Source organism: Corylus avellana, chromosome ca9 (assembly GCF_901000735.1).
Source record: "Corylus avellana chromosome ca9, CavTom2PMs-1.0".
Lineage (NCBI taxonomy): Eukaryota > Viridiplantae > Streptophyta > Magnoliopsida > Fagales > Betulaceae > Corylus > Corylus avellana.
In genome coordinates, this window is record NC_081549.1 from 10,977,209 (window position 1) to 10,985,356 (window position 8,148).

An 8,148-nucleotide genomic window follows, 5' to 3' on the forward strand; every position below is an offset into this window, starting at 1 on the left:
AGGCGAGCTTCATGAGCAAGGAGTTGACTGTAAAGGTCATCAATGGAGATTGGATCCACTTGGGTTGTAACTGAGGTGACAAATGAGTCATATTCACTGTTGAGTCCTCCAAGGAGAAAGGACTGAATATCATCTTTATCCAATGGCTTATCAATCGTAGCCAAGGTATCAACCAACTTGGTGAATTTCTGAAAGTATTCCGAAATTGACATGCTTCCCTTCTTGAGAGTGGTAAGCTGAAGGCGAAGTTGCATTGAGCGAGCACGGGCTTTGGAAACAAACATAGTTTCCAACGTGAGCCATAAGTCCGGTGCAGTGACACATTTAACAACATGAACTACAACGTCGACGGTGAGAGATGAGATCAAAATGCTAAGCACCAGCTGATCACGCATGTGCCATTTAAGCCAATCTGGATTTGTGGACACAATGTCAACGTCATCTATTTTGGACTTAAGGGTTAGAGGAGGGCTTTTAATGGAACCATCAATATGGCCTTGAAGATCTTGGCTTTTGATGATGGGTAGGATCGCAAGTTTCCAGACTAGATAGTTGGTATCAATGAGTTTGTGAGGAAAAGAAGAGGGAACAATGTAGGTTATGGGATTTGCGGAAGAGGATGAGGCAACCATAGACAAAAAAAAAAAAAAAAAAAAAACTTAAAAACGACGTTAGTCTAAGAAAGCTCTGATACCATGTGATAATTTGGTAACTCTAGTGTTTGGGTTGCACTATCTTACCATCAATTGTGGTTAAGACTTTGTATATATAAATAGAAATGTTACAAAAGATAACATAGAGATTACAAATATAAATTCAAATTACAAATGGTTTATCTCAATTAATTATATCATTATCTTCAGTTGAATGGTTGTTTGAATTCTTGATAACATGGAGAGAGTTATCAGTTGATAACTCTCTAACAATAAACGACATGTCGCTGCTATTGATCAATGATGAGTGTCAAATATTGCATATTTGAGCCATCTAATTTGTATTTGTTAATCTTTTAGTCGTATTGTAATCTAATATTTTGGGTCAATTTTGTGATTTTAGTGTTTTACAAATTGTTAAGGGAAAAATGCGGATTTTTGGAAAAGAAATGAAAAAAAAAAAAAAAAAAAGGAAAGAAAATAGAAAAGAAGGCAAGTTGTGGCTGTGTGTAGGTGGAAAGAATTGAGACAGAAATAATTACTTTAAAAAGGAAGATTGCACAAGAAGACAAAGTGAAAGAAAAGACAAAATAAGAAAGAAAGCATGCGTAGGTGGGAATTACCAAAGTTCGGAAGAAAGAGAAGTGAGGAGGAAAGTGCCCCACAGGGAAAGAAGAACAAAACAAAGAAATAAAAGAAGAGTAATAAGCACGTGACACAAACAAAGGAAAGTCCAAGGAGACTTTCTCATGAATTTGTGAAGCCATGCGTGGGCCATAGTAAAATAGGAGAACAAAACTTTTCCCTAAAGAAAACCTGACGACGCAAGGAAGAGACGAACTTCAATTCCTATATAAGAGCATTCTTATTTTTTTTTGAGAGGGGTGCCCCGCAAGAGGCCTGCCGCGGGAGAGCAGAGAAGAAAAAAAAAGAGAAACTGGTGCCGCAAGGCACTCCGGCAGCATAGTTCTGATTCTCTCTCCTTGTATTTTTAGCTTTAATCTATTTCTTTTTTATTTAAGGATTAATGTTTAGCAATTTGTTTTCAGTATTTACTTTCGTAGTCATGTGTAACTAAATTCTCAATTAAGGTTGAAGATGAAGCCTCGCTTATGATTAACAACACTATTTTTCATGTGATGTAATATTTTCCAATTTAATTAGTTTGATTTTCCAATTGTTTTACTTCAACTCAATTTGTAGAATGATTCTTAGATATCTTTTGTGATTCAAGGATACATTTGATGATTTAAGATAATTTTACGTAATTGATTGCTTGGAATTTTATTTATAAAAAAAAATTAAATATTCTTTGTGATTTATTCTACGCAAACAATTGATGTTTTGATTTAAATTAGATATTTTCGGTGATTTACGAATACACTTAATGATTTGATTTAAATTGTATTTCTTTTGTGATTTGTGCAAAGAATGAATACATGTGATGATTTTGATTAATTATTTGAAGCAAAAGTAAAACATACTTAAGATTTTATTGTGAGAACTTTGAAAAATATTATTGATCATGGGAATATGTTGCTATGACTTTGTAAGTGCGGATTCCGAAACCTGTTTCATTAATTGATAAATTTCACTTTAATTTTGTTTATGCTTTTGATCTTTTATTACTGTTAATACTTATCCCCGAGCGCAGAATTTTATTTTCGTATTATTTTATCACGCGACTCTTTGGAGCGCTTTGATAAAGACTAAGCACCATCCGCTATTGACCGTTGACCGACACGCGACCAATCGGGACGCCGGACACGTACATTACATTTAATTTTTTAATTAAAAAAAAAAAAAAAAAGAGAAAAAAATTGTGGGCTTCACATATAGTGTGGCTCGCCACCTTTACACATGGAGGGTGGGCCGCCCCCATAAGGACGGCATGGGGTGGCCAAACCACCCCCCCGAAACCGGGTGGCTCTACCAATTCCCCATACATTGGGTGGCCGAAACCACCCCCAACCCCTTTAGGCTTAGTGGCTCTCGCCACCCCCATCCGAAAGCCAGATAGGGTGGCCGGTGCCACCCCTTTTAATTTTAAAATACATTTTTTTAAATTAAAAAAAATAAAAAAATTAAATAGGTGCCACGTGTCAACATCTGATTGGTCTACGTGTCAATCTTAACGATCAACGAACGGATGGACTAAATTGATCCTTTATCAAAACCACAGGGGAGTCCTGTGATAAAAATGAAACCCCAGGGGGAAAAAAATAAAGTTGGTAAACCCTAGGGGGGTTTGAGGTATTTAACCCTTCACAAAAACAATCTCTCAACTTTTGGAACTAGGTTATGATTTGATTGATTTAGACATAATTGCTTGTCAAAAACACAATTATATGTGGAATCGACCTCGCACTTACAATCTTTTTACTGCAAACGATTCATACGCTTGCGAGTATTAAAATTTTTACAACAATCAACAGCGTCCACTATTGCACTTTTAGCGCCCAAAAAAAAGGCGACACTAAAAGTCAACTTTTTTGTAGTGTTGTAAATGGAATGGCCACAATGCAAAAAATAAAAATAAAAAATAAATAAAAAATAAAAAATTGTGGGAGTACATTGTTAATTTTTAAAAATTAGTGGTAGAATAAAAAGGTAAACAACTTTGGGGAGTAAACTATAATTTCCTTTTTTTCTTTTCATATCTGGTTTGAGGAAAATGAAAGAAAATCGAGTGCAAACGTAATTGAATCTAATACACTTTCTAAGAAAATTCGAAATGCATTTGTAAAATAAGCGAGGAATAATATATTTTTGTCTCAAAAAAATTAATAAAATGACTCATTTTGCATGCATATAATTTCTAGAATTTCTTAACTTGAATTTACAAAAAAAATTTGTTGAGTTGAATTTTGAATTTCTGATGGACTTGATTAATTTCGTTTGCCTCCTACACCCCTTAAAAAAAATAAATAAATTAAAAAATTAAAAAAAAAAAACCTAAGAAACCTAAAAAAACTAAAAACTAAAAACAAAAAAGTAGGAAATGAAATAATTTTTTACCCAATACTCGATCTCTTATAATTTCTTAAACAAAGCTTCCAATTGTATCCAGTACAACTTATTAACCGGTACAAGCCAAAGAGATCCAAATGTAAATGAATACAACAATTCAATGTACATATGGCAGTGTCTTTATTAATTGATATGAAGCTTACTACGTAATTAGGGCGGTAAACGAACAAAGCTACCTGTGAACCCGCTCGGACTCGACCCGATAAAGCTCGGCCTGTACGCGATTCAATTATTAAATGAGCCGCTCGTGGACACGAAACTAAACTCGATTATTAAATGATACATACCCGTATAAAATCCGACTCGCTCATTTAAAGTTCGCGAACATACTCGTATAAGGGCTCGACTCGCTTATTAGCGCGGCTCGTATATATTTATTATATATACATATTAGTTAATAAATATACTTTTATATATATATAAAATAAAATTAACTTATATAGTATATTACTTATTATTTATTAAGTAACAAATTAACAGTAGTCCATGTATATTAATTATTAAGTATTTCTCAAAAAAAATATTAAATAACAATAATTAATTTGTATACAATATATAATTATATCTATGATTATAAGTATCTATATAATATATAATTGAATGATAAAAGTTAATCATATGGTTATATCTTAAATGACCTAACCACTGAGTATCTTAAATGATCAAATAATTAATGATAGTTGAAACTTGAATAGACAATTTGAATTATTAATCATATGATTAAATGAAAATCATGATACTTAATCATATATTAATATAATCATATCGATTCATATAATTCATATCATATACAATGATAATGTGGTTAGAATAATCCCAAATGAAATGACTAGCATTAGAGACAATAACAAATTAATAATGCATGTAATGTCCTCTTACTCCTATAGTCACAAATTAAGTATTCACATTGTCGTTGGAAATTTGGAATTGATAGCATGAGATGATATTGTTGATAAGTTAATGATAACTTAAGAAACAAAAAAATGATGATATTATTAATATGAATTATGTGATAAATCATTACATAAGGTTTATGAATACAAAATAAAACAAAATCTTTCATTAAACACTTAACGTAATCAAATCAATCATCACATAAGGTTCAATGCTAATATTTCTTCGGTGTTTCGAAAGTATTTATGTTCTTTTTATGTAGGGGTGAAAAGGCAGGCAGCCTGCTAACCGCCTTTTATAATAATAATAATAATAATAATATTTATACTTATAACATGATCAATTGATCATTAAATCACAATTTGTTTTTGAAGAGTTAAATCATAATTTAAGTATTAATGTATTATCACTATAACTTATATGATTATATCACATGATCAATTGATGATTATATAATAACAAATTATACACATATAATATGACATAAGTCATAAGTATACAAATTCATATTAATACAACAATTAAGTACTATAGACTTAGTTCCAATTTTAATGTATGTTAAGCAAGTAATTGACATTGGATTAAACAATGTGTTACTTATAACCACAATTGAAGTATTAACAGATTATCATTATAAATCATATGATTATATAGTAACAAATTATACATATATAATATGATATAAGTCATAAGTATACAAATTCATATTATTACAATAATTAAGTACCTAGAGACTTAGTTTCAATGTATGTTATAAACTTATAAGTCCATATATGTTATAAATTATAATTATACATATATGCATATTGAATAATATAAATGTATAAGATCAATATTTAATCATATGATTCAATGACAATTAAAATACTGAATAAAGTTAATTATATTATTCATGTACAATGATAATGTGATTTGTATAATATCAAATTAAGTAATTGACATTGGATTAAACAATGTATTACTCATAACCACAATTAAAGTATTAATGTATTCTCATTATAATATATATGATTATATCACACGGTCAATTGATCATTAAATGATATGATTATAGTATAACTTGTATTCTTAACTTAGATTTATATTTAAGGACTTCTTTTTTTTTTTTTTGGTTTTAAGCATGCAAATTAGTGTAAGATTGGGGTCAAATTGCATTTTATTGTATTGCATTGTAATCTTAAAACATTATGGGTATTAATGTCATTTACTTAAAATAAGGGAAAAACCTTATCTAAAGACTAGAGTCACTCAAGCTGTCTCCCACTCCCTTTTTTTTATTAATTTATTTTTCCTCTTTTTTCCCCCTTTCTCCCTAAACTCACGCAACTACTCATTCTACTCCCTTTCTCCTCCCTTTTCCCCACGCGTCCCACCTGGCCACCCACTTCTATATTTTTCTGTTTCTTTCCTCTTTTATCTCTCCCCTTTCTTTTCTTTTTCTTTCTTTCTTTATTAACTCCCCGTCCTTCCCCTTCACATGCCTCATATGATTATAGAATAACTTGTATTCTTGTATTCTTAACTTAGATTTATATTTAAGGACTTTTTTTTTTTTTTAAGCATGCAAATTACTGTAAAATTGGGGTCAAATTGCATTTTATTGTATTGCATTGTAATCTTAAAACATTATAGGTATTAATGTCGTTTACTTAAAATAAGGGGAAAACCTTATCCAGAGACTAGAGCCACTCAAGCTGTCTCCCACTCTCTTTTTCTTTATTTATTTTTCCTCTTTTTTCTCCCTTTCTACCTAAACTCACGCAACTACTCAGTCTACTCCCTTTCTCCTCCCTTTTCTCCACACGTCCCACCTGACCACCCACTTCTATATTTTCTATTTCTTTCCTCTTTTGTGTCTCCTCTTTCTTTTCTTTTTCTTCCTTTCTTATCTCCCCGTCCTTCCCCTTCACACGCCTCAGTGCCTCACTCCTTCCATCCCTCTCTTCTTCTCATTCCTCACAAGCACACTGACGAGATTCAACAAGCACCATTAAAGGATCCATTGCATGTTCCAGTTGGGCCTATTACTAGAGCAAGATCCAAGAAGATCAAAGAAGCACTTAATGGGCTGATTGAAGAGATTTGGGCTGATTCTAAAATGGGGCATTCCAAGCTTGGCCCAAAGGGAGATGAAGGCGTAATAAATTTGATCCAAGCTATTCATGGAGCAGATTGCACAAAATTTCCTTAGCAATGGTATGGATTAATGGTTGATTATGGCTGATTGACTATTCAATTACATACCAATTAATTGGATGATTGACTTGCCAAATTACATGCCAATTAGTTGGTTGATTGACTTACCTATTTCAAGACCTTCCTTAAGCGTGATTTAATTGCCAATCTCAGTCTATTTTTGGCATGGAGGAGCTGCAAATTTCAGACCAAATCAACCTTAATTTTAGGCTTTTATTAGTTAGTCCTTTTTTTACTTTATTTACTTTCCAATGTTGGAACCAATTTAATTTCCTTTCCATAGCAAGTAGGTAGTCATATTTTCAACCATGCTTATAAATAGCATGCACTCATTGTAATGGAGATCATCAATGAAAAATACAAAAAGTGAGCTTTGCTTCTTCTATTAGTTCTTCAGAGAACTTGTGAACTTATCAAGGATTCTTCCTTGTGGCGTTCAAACCTATACCTTCGGTTTGCGTTTCGTTTATAAACGTTGGGTCGAAGGTTCTTACTTTTTATACCTTTGGTTCGTGTTTCATATATAAACGTTGGGTCGGGGTTTTCTATCTAAAAATCTGATTTTTAGCTTTCTTGGGTTAATTTCCAATATTGTTTGTTGGGTCTCAAAGCGTGTCGATTGAGGTTCGCATCATTTGGTATCAGAGCACAGGCTCTAAAATCAGGTTTACTATCCTTTTGTTTTTATCTTTTGTTTATTGTTATCATCCTATCTTGTTCTGTTTGTATTCATTATTCCTTCTTGGTGTTTTACATCGTGCACTAAGTTAAAATCGTGCACCAAGTTCAAAAAAAAGAAAAAAAAAAGAAGAAGGGAGACGTCCAAAAAAAAAAAAAAAACACAAAAACAAAAACAAAAACAAAAACAAAAACAAAACAAAACAATTGTTCGTTTGTTTTGTTTCTTCTTTCTTATATGTTCTCTTCCTTTGATTCATTGTTTCTATAATATTTTCCTGCTCGTTTGTTTTCTTTCTTCTTTCTTTTGTCCTCTTCCTTTGATTCATTGTTTCTATAATATTTTCCTATTTGTTTGTTTTCTTTCTTCTTTCTTATGTCCTCTTCCTTTGATTCGTCGTTTCTATAATATTTTCCTGTCCAATTGTTTTCTTTCGGCTTTCTTATGTCCTCTTCCTTTGATCCGGTGTTTCTATAATATTTTCCTGCCGTTGGTATTGGTTTAAATACTACAAGTTGAATTTCTTGATCAAGTTTATTAGTTTAATAAAGAATTGAAAAGGGGAAGCTACGAGTGGAAAAAGGCAAGAGAGTGTGAGACTAATATCGAAAACAAAGCCAATTTAAGAGTGAAACATGAGTGTGAGTGACATAATTTGAGTGCAAACACGTGAGGGAGTGTTGTGAGGAATTATTT